The sequence below is a fragment of the Sceloporus occidentalis genome, unplaced genomic scaffold (genome assembly GCF_023333645.1).
Source record: "Sceloporus occidentalis isolate IW3139 unplaced genomic scaffold, rSceOcc1.0.p SCAF_1, whole genome shotgun sequence".
Classification (NCBI taxonomy): Eukaryota; Metazoa; Chordata; class Lepidosauria; order Squamata; family Phrynosomatidae; genus Sceloporus; species Sceloporus occidentalis.
This window is the reverse complement of record NW_028316981.1, coordinates 208,375,943-208,388,653: the sequence shown is the minus strand read 5'-3', so window position 1 is coordinate 208,388,653 and position 12,711 is coordinate 208,375,943. Positions and strand designations below refer to the sequence as shown.

At 38.8% G+C, this 12,711-nt stretch overlaps 1 protein-coding gene across 2 annotated transcripts in view; it reads left to right on the top strand.

The window, feature by feature from the left end:
• Positions 1-12,711, top strand: part of IDUA (alpha-L-iduronidase) — a 67,222-nt gene that overhangs the window by 25,280 nt on the left and 29,231 nt on the right. The window lies entirely within an intron of this gene.

Below are 12,711 nucleotides of genomic sequence, written 5' to 3'. Positions count from 1 at the left end.
GCTAAGGACAGAAGTGGATGTGCTTTAATACTAGCGGGCAATACCACAATCGAGCAATAGACTGTGCTAGGTAAACACCGAAGGGCATAAACAAGAGACCACAAAGTATGATCCACAACCTGCCCTGCGTTTCTGCTGCTCTTGTTCCCAACCATAAACCATTTGACCTCAATTGCTTACTTTGCTTACTTGCTTAGTTTCCAGGGGCAAACATTAAACAAGTAATAATCCTTTAAAGGATACCTTGTGTAATAATTGATTACAGAAACCTGCTTCTGGCAGAAGTAGTGACTTAAGGGGGACTAGGGACGCATTGTTTCGGTATGTCAATTGGACATTTAAAATCCAACAGTCTCTTTTATTTTAGTTTTTATGAAGCACACAGTTAATTTAATGCATAACTAGATCATGATGTAGTGGTTTGTGCATGGGCTTACAACTCTGGAAACCAGGGTTCAAATCCACACTGGAGCACAAAAACCCACTAGGTGACTGGGCAAAACACTCACTCTCAGAGAATGGCCATGGCAACCCTCCCTGTAGAAACCTGCCAAGAAACTCGTATGATAGGTTTGCTTTAGAGTCACCATAAGTCAAAAATGACTTGGAGGCACACAACAACAACAGCAGATCAATTAGTTCTGATATATTCAGCTGTAGGGATGAGTATTGATGTTGGCCATACAAGCTACAATACAAAACTGTGAGACTATTACAATAACAATTACAACTTGAGTCTCTCTTATCCAAAATGCTTAGGACCAGAAGTGTTTGGGATTTTGGATTTTTTTAAAATTTTGGAATACTTGTATACACATAATGAGATATCTTGGCTGTGAGATTCAAATCTAAACATGATATTCATGTATGTTTTGTATACACCTTATAGAAACATAAGATAGCCAGTGTGGCATAGTGGTTGTTCAAATCCCTACTGAGCCATGAAGCCCATTGGGTGACATTGGGCAAGTCACAATCTCTCTGCCCTAGAGAGTGACAATGGGAAACCCCCTCTGAAAAAACTTGCCAAGAAAACCCTGTGATAGGTTCACCTTAGTGTCACCATAACTCAGAAATGACTTGAGGGCACAGAACAACAACAATATACCTTACACACATAGCCTGAAGGTAATTTTATACACAATATTCTTAATAATTTTGTGCATGAAACAAAATTGTTACCAGAAAGCAAACGTGTCACTGTCTCAGCCACCCATGTAGACAATATTTGATTTAGGAGTATTTTCAGATTTTGGAATTCCAGATAAAGGAGACAGACTATACATTCCAAAATCCCTATTAAGGCAATGCTGTTATGAACACAAAGGTCACAAAGGTGTTTGTTGAAGCCTGTGAGTTCTCCAAACCTCTTAATCAGGTTGGGCACCTCTTTTCTTTTTCTGTTGAGGGACATAATTTCCTTGGGTAAAGTGACTGTATGTTAGCCAAGAGTCAGGCCATGGGCAAATTCTCCCCCTTTCTCTGTTTTTCTCTCTCAGACAGCACTTTCTCTTCCTCCCCCAGAGAAGCAAGCTGTGGGAAGATGGACAGATCATTCCTGCCAAAGACCTGAATTGATTCCTTTCATCCAGAAAACATATTCAGGGATAGCCATGCTGGTCATTCAGCAAAAAACAACGAAATCCAAAATCCAGATACATTTATTTGCCAACAGAAATGCACAAAATACTTCATGCCTGCTTTCAAAGTTCCACTGGCTTCTTCTTCAGGAAAAGTATATTTTAAAAAAAACTATACAATAGAAGAAAGGTGACAATGATAGAGTCATAGACCTACATTTTCCTGCACTGAGATCCCTCCGAAACAAGTGAACTACAACAGAAGCAATATCTGATACAAAATGAATGCGTCAGTTTTGGTATTACTCAGTTTCTTATTTTTCCAGTATTATCTTTGCTCAGTCTGTTTCCACATCAGTCTTGGACTATTTAGAAAACCTGTGTGCTTTTTGTGCATATTCTTGCTAATACTTTTTTAAATGTCATCTTTCCACAGTGCACACATTTCTACAAGCGTTTTTCTGTAATATAATGGGCATTGAAAACCACTTGGTGATTTTAAAAATAAAAAACATTATATACATGTTCTTGAATATTAAACAAATAAAAGAACATGAGAAAAAATTGCATACATCCCAGTGAAGCTTTACCAGGTGTGGTGATTTTATTAAGTATGCAACAACAACAACAACAACCAGAGTCTAGTTCCAACACTGTAACTACTACACCAGTCTGGCTCTGTCCAGTGTCTTAAGCAAGTAAGGTACAGGAAAAATTGGATGCTTAAAGCTGTGTCATGATATGAAACACGATTGCATTTTTCCTTCATGGCTGCAATTCACATGTAACAACATACACACGGGGCAGTGGGGGAAGCAATGCACACAAGTAGAGATTCTTTCAGTGGTTACTTCTACCAGCTGCACTGGTGAACAGGAAAGCTATTTTTCAGTCTATATTTTAATGTTTAAACCAAATGTGAGCTTCATTATCAGCAGACAGATGACATTTCAAAGAAATCTCCAAAAATCAGGTGACCACATGTCATAAAGTGTAAAGGAGGACAAGGCACCACAAAATGTAGAACATTAAAGAAAAAGGGAGGACATTCCCAAATAAAAGCTAAACACACTAATATAAATATAAATTCATGCTTCTTAGTCATGTTCCACATGGAGGACATTTTGAAATTCCTCCTGGATGGAAGGTTGACATGTAGGGGAAAGCAGACAAAATGGGACTGGAAACAAAGTCAATGGTGTTTGAGAATCACTAATATAAATTATGTGGACAAATTCTGAAAAGCATTTTAAAAATCTCCCATATATTCTAATAGGATTTGGGGAAAGATGCCTGTGATATTGCTGTGAATGCACACATTCACATCTGTTGTTTTCTGTCACTGGTTGCATTTTTCAAACATCAATATTGTAATTATTACTCTGACAGCCATGCGTAACAAGGCAAACAGCAAAACATTAGCTCATTAACTTGGACTTTCCCTCCCATCCATGACATATTGTCTACTACAGTCTGTTCGGAAACAATGAATGTCTAGCCATGGCCCGACTGACTGGTTTATCTAAACGTTCATACTCTGTATTTTGTTATGCTGGCCAAACATACATCTTGGAAACTCTTCTTAGTGTGCCCTTTACTAAACACAGAAATAAGAACCTTAGTAGAAAAGGATTAATGCATTTAGTTAATCATTAATAAGCTAAAAACCTAATTCAATCACATTTATGTTAGAAAGAGAAAAAATAGCGATTAAGTTTTTGTTAAATTGCCATTTCAGTTTAACTTAAAAGCCTATGTAAAATGAATGAAGATGAAAAATGCCATTCATAATTTTGCTCCCTCCCTTTTGTCCATGCTTTGAGTTTGAAAGAGAAAGAAGTAGCTGCATTGATTTTTGATAACCCCATTTCTCATTTACCCTATCAAAAATCCTTCCCTGGCTTTCCCTTTTTTCCATCTCTTATAATCTTTGTTCTTTACCTTTCTTTACCATATTAATTCCCAGATGGATCCCAGCACAAGCCCCAGGAGTCAGCACTTCAAAATATAGCTCCCGGAGCAACTTGGAGAGCCTCTGTAAAACACTGGATGCACAGGAAACCACTTTCTTTCCGATATGTTGGTTTTTTAAAAAATAATCTTGCAGTTAACTAATTTATTATACCTTAATAACGACAGGTATGGAATCAGATGGCCTTCCAAGTGTTGTTGGACTTCAACTCCCAACATTCCTCAGCATTGGCTATAGTTGCCTGAGCCTGAGAGAACTTGCAGTGTAAAATACGGAGGGCTGTATGATTCTTATCCCTGTTTCAAGCAAAAATTGTACTTGTTCTCCTGCTGTGCCACCAAATTTGGTGTCATTAAATTTTAGTGGCAAAACTGACAGCAGCATTTAGAGATCCTTGGGGAACTAGATGTGTCCATCTCTCATATAGTTGGAGAAAAGAAGGGCAGCCGTAGCAGGGCTAGAGAATGCCTCGGCTAGTTAGCATGGAGTCTACTAATCCAGATGGAACACCTGCCTGACTTAAAGTATAGCGGTTTCTTATACTATGGATATTTTGTCTCTGTCCCACCATCTTTAGAGGCCTGTCTGGTAGGACACAAAAGCTTCTTAGTAGATGCTCTCAGGCTGTGGAATTCCCTTCTATAGAAGGCTAGGCTAGCTCCCCTCTCTCCTCTCCTTTTGCCAGTAGGCAAAAGACCTTTTTATTCAAACAGACATCAAATGATTAATCGGTTGAAGGGAGTCTTCTCTATGAGTGTGTGTGTGCTATATTTTAATTTTATTGTTATGTTTATAAATTATTTTACACTCTCCAAATTAAAATGTACCATATATACTCGATTATAAGTCAACCTCATGTATATATTGAGGGCAGGTTTTGGAGCCAAAATTATGGATTTTGAGATGACCCATGGATAAGTCAAGGGAAAAATGTAGGGACACATAATACAGAATCTGAAAGCTGAAGCAAAGGAAAACAATGCCAAGGAATTTACAAAATTCCAGCAGATGTAACTGTTTGTGCTCACACTAAAGGCTGGATAGACGAGAGAGTAGAGGGGCTCAGTGCTCTTGCTTTTTACCAAGGGCTGGTTCCTTTTTTCTTTTTTCTATAAAAAGAGTATTTAACATGCAAGCACAAGTAACTCACCAACTTACATCGACCTGTGGATAAGTCGACCTAGGTTTTTTTGGGTTAATTTTGACTAAAATTTCTAGAGTTAATCCATGAGCATATACAGTAATGGCGTTTTAATGCAATAACTTTTTAAATTGTGTTTTAACATTTTATTATTAGGATTTTATCTTGTTTTCGGCTTTCTGTAAGCTACCTTCGGTCTCATGGCCAGAGAAAGGCAGCTTATAAATAAAATAATACATACTAATGAATAATTTTTAGGTGGGCAGTACTGACTGATATATTAGTACCCTTTTAAATCCTGTATCAAGAATTACCAAAGGACATTTCATATTTCAGATTTTTTATTTATTTAAAGGCTTCAGTTTCCAGCTGTTCTTTCTTAAAGGGTCTAGGATAGTTCCCAAACTTTGTTTGGCCAAGTGTTTTGGACTTCATCTCCTAGAACACCAGCCATCTCAGCCAGCAGTCAGGGATTCTGGGAGCTGAAGTCCAACACATCTGGAGGACCAAAGTTTGGAAACCATCTTTTAACACTATTTTATTGTAAAAAAGAAAAAAAATACTTACCAATAAAACATCTTGGAAATTTAACATTCTGACCTATTGGAATAAATGCAGGGGGGAAAGAAAAGAAAAGAAAAGGGTTCCCTCCAACCTTTAACAAAGATTAAACACAGCTGCATAAAACATTTGTTGAATTATTTCTCATTCATAGTCTCTAGGGGAAGTCCAAATAAGTGACCTAAGTGGTGCCATTTTAATAAAGGGTAAATTTGTTGTCTAAAAGCTAGGGTTCTAATTAAATATCACTGAACTTTAAATGTACTTCTCAGTTGACATTTTTTCTGGATGAATCTCTTGGGAGCAGATGGTCATGAATTCTTCCTATTAGATACACAGTTATGGGTGACATCTGAAAGCCATATGTGACTAGGTGTGTTAGACTATAAACATAGAGGAAATGAGTTTTGATAAAGTACTTATCTGAAAGGTTTAATTATACAATGCCATGTACTTTGCATGTGGTTATCTCCTTATTTGTTTAAAGAGTTACATGCACAGTGCGAAGAAGTTCTCTCTTGCATGGAAATTGTTGAATCTTTAGGAAGCAGTGCCTTAGTCAAACAATTATTAAGAGCTGCACAACCTACTAGACTAGATAATTGAAAGCAGATCTTCAGCTTATCTTGATCAACACCAATGGGTGTATGAGCACTTAAAACCTGAATTGGAAATGTATGTCCTCCAGATACACGCTGGAGATGTGCCAGGAACCAACAACAACTTCTCCTGTCTTCCTTTTGGGAATGCAGATATTACAATTTTACATATTTATTCTGAGCTGCTCTCCCAATTGTGAAATGGCAATGTGTTTGGGACTGGAAACAAGGTTTCCAGAGTAGCATAGCTCGGTTGTGGACACACAGTAGGAATATGGGGAAAAGAGGGAGAAATGGGAGAGACTACCACAGCTTGGAGGCAACTACCAAGAAGGCACTTTCACATGTTTTCAGCAGACATGTCTGATCTACAGTAACACTAAGCTCTATCAATATTTCCACCGTTTGTATTGGTGATGGTGGTGAGCTCCTTAAAGCTCTGCTATCAAGCCCATGAGTGTCATAGTGTATGCATGGCTGGCTGCATGATCAGCATAGACACTGCAATCAAGAAATCAGAAGAAGATTGGAAATGGGAAGGGCAGCCATGAAAGAATTAGACAAAATCCTGAAGTGTAAAGATAAACAGCTGAACACTAAAGTTAAAATTATTCAAGCTATTGTATCCCCTGTTACCATGTAGGCTGTGAGAGCTAAAATTAATTCATTTGAGATGTGGTGCTGGAGAAGAGTGCTAAGGATACCATGGAAAGCTAAAAAGGCAGACAAATGAGTCCTTGAACAGATCAAGCCAGAACTCTCCCTGGAAGCAAAGATGACTAAGAAGCTTATCACACACATCATTGTCCCCGTTATAGGAATGGGAAGGGGCCGTTTGGGGCTGCGTGCGACTGAGAAAAAATGGATTTTATCGCATAGCAAATCATCCTCAAAATGGCCCCATTCCATCCTCCGGCGACAAGCCATCTCCATTCAGTGCTGAGGCATGTCATTTCCGACCCTAAAATTTGACATGCCTCAGCATTGAATGGGGATGGCTTGGCGCCAGGGGATGGAATGGGGCCATTTTTTTCTTGGTTGCGCATGTCCCCGAGCGTCCCCTTCCCGTTCCCATAATGGGGAAAATAATGTGTGCGATAAGCACTAAATTGATGCTGTCATACTTCAGCCACATTATGAGAAATGACAATGATACTGGGGAAGGTGGAGGGAAGTAGAAAGAGAAGAAGATCGTATGCCAGATGGATAGTCTCAATCAGGGAGACCATGGGTCTGATCCTGTAGGACCAGACTAGAGAGGTAGAGGATAGTGGGACTTGGAGATGTCTCATTCACAGGGTCACTATGAGTCAGGACTGGCTCAAAAGCAGCTAACAGAAAAACAAATAACAAAATCATGAAGAAAACCCTTCTGAAGAAACGTGCCAAGAAAACTCCAAGATAGGGTCACCAAAAAGTCAGAAATTACTCAAAGGCACCCAATAGCAAAACAACAAAGTATAGCCCTTGGGCTATGACCACAATAAACAATATCAAAGTCCAGTTGCAAGGAAGTCTTTTTAAAATAAATAAATTTAAAAAAATCAACTACCATAAAACACAAAATCTGCCCTTTGTATATATCATGGAAACTTGCTTTCTTTCAACAATCTGTTGTAAATGGCAACTGGGGAAGGCAGCTAGTGGGAAGCATTCATGGGAACTCTTTCATTTGCCCTCATGGAAATCTTTTGTTCCAGAAAAGTCAAGATTTCCCTCTGGATGTTTAATTCCAGTCATTTTGTTACTTCATGACATATATATTATTCTGCACCTTAAATCCTGCTGAGAAAAAAAGGAAGTGTTGTTTGTGAAGTCGAGGCTTTCATGGCCGGCATCCATAGTTTTTTGTGGGTTCTTCGGGCTATGTGGCCATGTTCTAGAAGAGTTTCTTCCTGACGTTTCACCAGCATCTGTGGCTGGCATCTTCAGAGAAGTGTTGTTTTGTTCCATGCAGCCTCTAGTCAATTGAGTTCAGAATCTTGGTACCAGTCCCAGTTTTTCTTAACATTACATCCAAACAACATTTCACCTGATGACAGTTAGTGTTTAACTTCCAAAACTCTCTTACAACAATTCCCTTTGGGTTTAACCAAGAATTGAATTGGTATACTTGCCAACTAACTGGTCAAATATTGCCAGCTGGCCACCTGTTATATTTGACTGTAGCCAAATATTGTCAAGTTATTCAGTGGAACCAAGGATGCAGCTTAATTTTATTTGAAAGGCTGGCCCTGCTGTTGGACAGAATGAGACAACTGCCTCAGCAACATATATTTGCTGTTCTGTAAAGGCAGCAAATTGTTACTTATTAATTTATTATTGTTGCATTTTTAACTGTGAGTTTTCTTAAGGGATTTTCTACCTCAGATGCCAAAAGGACTTGGTTCTCCTTAGGTACTAGGTAAAATTACTTTGAGGAGAGGGTGCTCTTTGCCGCCCCTCTTAGCAGCATGAGTTTAGTGCCAGCTCTTGTTTGTGTTAGTATGGGTACTTGCTGTTCATTCTCCGTTGTGTTGACTTCAATTTATGGCAGCCCTAAGATTAAGAGACCTCTAAGTCACTCGTATAATCAACAGACCTGCTCAGTTCTTGACTCAGGGCCATGGATTCCTTGGTTGAGTCTATCCATCTGGAATGCGATCTTACTCTTTTCTCACTGCCTTCTGCCTTAGCAGGCACTATTGCCTTTTCTAGCGAGTCATGTCTTCTCATGATATGTCCAAATTACAGTAGTATCAGTTTAGTTATCTTGGCTTCTAGGGAGAGTTCAGGCTTGATTTGCTTTAGGATCCATTTATTTGTCTGTTTAGCAGTCCATGGTATCTGCAGAACTCTTCTCCAGCACTACGTTTAAAATATGTTGATTTTCTTCCTATCAGTTTTATTCAATGTCTTAGCTTTCACAACCATACATAGAAATTGGAAATATGATAGCATTGACAATCCTAACTTTAGTGTTCAGTTATATAGTTTTACACATCAGGATCTTGTCTGGTCTTTCAAAGCTGCCCTTCCAAGTCCCAGTTTTCTGATTTCTTCACTGTAGTCTCCATTCTGATTAATGACAGAGCCAAGTTATGGACAGTCTTGAACTATTTCATTGTCTTCATCATATACTTTAAAGTTATGTAACTCATCTGTGATAATTCATTTGGTTTGCTTCAGTAATCATTCCAAGTCTTTGCTATTTTCTGCTAGTAGTATGTTGTCATCTGCATATCATAATTTGTTGATGTTCCTTCCTCCAATTTTCATGCCTCCTTCCTCCAAGTCTAATTCTGCTTTTATGTATGATATGTTCAGCATCCATGTTAACTAGATAGGGTGATAAAATGCAGCCTTGCCTGGCTCCCTTGCCAGTTGGAAACCATTCTGTTGCTCCATGCTCTGTCCTGATGGTAGCCTCTTGTCCTGAGTACAGATCAGTACACATCAGGACATTCAAAGGTTGTGGCAATCCCATTTATTTAAGAGCAATCCATAGTTTTTCATGATCCTACACAATCAATGACTTTGCTATAATCGATAAATCACAGGCTGATTATCTTCTGAAATTCTTTGGTGTGTTTGCAGTATGGTCCCTTGTACTTCTTTCTTTCCTGAACCTAGTTTGAACATCTAGCATTTCATGCTCCATATATGGTATGAGTGTTTGTTGTATAATTTTGAACATCACTTTGCTTGCATGACAATGGAGTTGTGGATACTCAAATCCCTGGTGTCTCCTTTCTTGGGGAACTGGAATATATATTGAGTGTTTCAATCTGTGGGCCATTTTTTGTTTTTTTTTGTTTTCTATATTTGTTGACAGAATTTAGTTAGAACTAGATAAAGTGTTTTGAGTGCTGCCCTTCACTTTCTAAAATGGTAGGTTCATCTTCAAATGGTTCTTCCTTGAATGACTGCCATTTCTTGCAGTGACTGCAAATCTGTGTTTTTATATTATCTTTTAATCCTAGTGGATGTTCTTCAGGTTTTAGTTTAGCACAATGGTTGGTTTACCATTCTTCTTTATGTTTGCTGTGATTTTTTATATTAGCAGTTCATGGCTTCTTTGACAATCTGCTTCTGGTTTTGTTTTTGCAGACAGAATAGAGCTTTTCCACCTTCTACTTCTGATTATGTAGTCTATTTGATTTCCTTATTGGCCATCAGGTGCTGCCCATTTATGCAGTCACTTCTTTGGTTGCTTGAAAATGTGTTTTTGGCCTCACAGTCTCCTGTTTCATTAATTGATCTTAGGCCAAATTTTCCTACAAACTTTTAATCTGTTCTGATGTCTACTTTTGCATTCCAATTGCCTGTAATTAACAGCAAGTCCAGTTTTGGTGTGTGGTCAATTTCCTTCTAGACTCCAGCAGATAATCTTTCAGTTTTTTACTTCCTCTGCCTCTGTAGTTGAAACATAAACTTGGATTATGGTTATACTGATGGGATTTCTTATTGATGTTATTCAGTCAGACTTTTCGTTATATCCTTTGACTGCTTTTGCTGTATCTTTCCTCACTATATATACCACCTCATTTCTCCATTTCCTGAATACTGTGTAAGTATCAGCCCCAAAATGTCTCATTCTTATCCACTTTAGCTCGCTCACCCCGTGTATATGTTCCATTTCTTGTTTGACCGTGTCTAGCTTCCCCTGATTCATGCTTGTCACATTCCATGTTCCTATAATATGGTTTGTGCAGCTTCAGAGTCTCCTTTCACCTCTGAGCACATCAGCAGCTCAATGTCCTTCCAGCTTGAATCTAGTTGTATCATTAGTCACAGCACTGCTTGTAGTTGTCCTCAGCTCTATCTCAGGAGCCCACTGAATGCTGTTCAACTTGGCAATCTCATCTTCTGGCAATATCTCGTTTCATTTTGGATTGTCTCACCATAGGGTTTTTCTATAAAAGACATCCAAAAGGGGTTTACCATGCTGCCTTCTGCATAGTACTAACCAACATTAGCTATGGTGGCCTTTCCATTGTCTCTAAAAGATCCTCCACCAGTATTACCCCTCACTACTGTTGTTGATTACTAGTTGTTTGGCACATTTAGTCTGGTTCCTAAGTAAAAGCCTGTCTGACATGAGAGACCCTACTGACAGCACTGTTGTTGTCATCCTAGTCACCCAGCCACAGGAGCATGATATCCCACCACCGTGGAAAGGTAGTGCCATGGTGAACATTTGACACCCCCTCCCAGCCCTACAATAATAAGAGCAAATCTAGCAGCATTATAAATTTTCTTCCACCAATTACCACCTACTGTGACTGCAGGAATCTTGAAATAGAAACCAGAACACAAGCAGCCCTCAGTGCATGGCAAAGGACACAGTTTGGGTCAGCTGCCTCTCCATATAGGAGCTGAAAAGAGGCCAGACTATCATGTCTCCATAAAGGTTTTAATTCTTTTAAGCTGCTGCAAGGCTTTTATTGATTCAAGGTTTTATCCTGTGTTATACCAGTTTATTGCTTGTGTAATATTTGTAATATTTTGCTCTTTCATAACCTGCCCTGGGAATGACCACTGAGGGGCAGCAAAAACATTTTAGAAATAAATGTTAATGCAATGTTATACATATTTCTTCAAAAGAAAGTCCCAGTGTCATGGTAAGCTCAATGAAACAAAGGAACCCAAACAAAAATGAAGGAGCCCAAACAAAATTAGTAAACCTGCTCCCCACCCCCAAAATACTGTTTAATATGCCTCCTACCACTGAGTCTTACATTTACTGTACAATCTTATTAATATCCTCGGACAATCAGATACAGTATGTTAAGTATAGTACACTATTATATATAGAATGTGGGGTCATACAGACTAGACTAAGTTCATCTCAGGTCTGCCATAAACAAAGGTATTTCAAAACCTAGGATTATTGAATAGCCGGTAAATGCATAATGGATCATCCTGTATCCATTAATGCATGTTATTCATTAAATACCTCTTTGAGAATTTTACTTTGAATGGAAAGCAGGCTAGAAAATTGATGGAATAAGTAAATATTACAGATATATGTGTATGCTGTAAGCCTAAATTCAAAGTGGCGCTGGCACCCATCTGCTAAACTGATGGGACTAAAATGATGCTCAATGCAGACAGAGACAGAAAAGATGGCAGCGACTATAGGGCCATAGTATTAATTTCCCACACAAATAAAATTATGTTCAAAATCCTGCAACATGGAAGATTATCACATGAGGATTTACTGTGACTGATTTGCGGGGGAATCATTAAGGCAGTGCACATGTGTGTAACCTTTTAATGCTTCCCCACAATTATGCAATTGTGAGCACCCTCTAGCGTACCTGAATCGTTCAGGGAGAGTTTTCTATTTCTATTCTATTGACACAAAATTTTCGTTTATGGAAAAGTCACTCTCCCTGGATGATTCAGGCTTACTTGTCAAACCTTTCCCCGGTGATTCAACCACGGTGAGTCCTCGTGTGGTAATCTTTATGGACTCCAACCATACATGGAGAGTGAAATTCCAGAGGTCCAAGCAGGATTCAGGGAAAGGAGAGGCACTAAGGGCCACATAACAAACGTATGATGGTTAATGGAGTGCACTAAGGAATTCCAAAAGAAAATCAGCATGTGTTTTTATCAAGGTTATCACACAAGGACTCACTGTGGTTTAATTGCCAGGGAAAGGTTTGGCAAGCGCATTTGTGTGTATGACACTTTAACGCTTCCCCAGCGTTATGCAATCATGAGATCCCTCTAGCATCTCTGAATCGTTCATGGAGAGTGACTTTTCTATAAACGGAAATTTTGCGTCAACAGAAAAGTCACTCTCCATGAACAATTCAGGGATGCTAGAGGAAGCTCACAATTACATAACACTGGGGAAGCGTTAAAGGG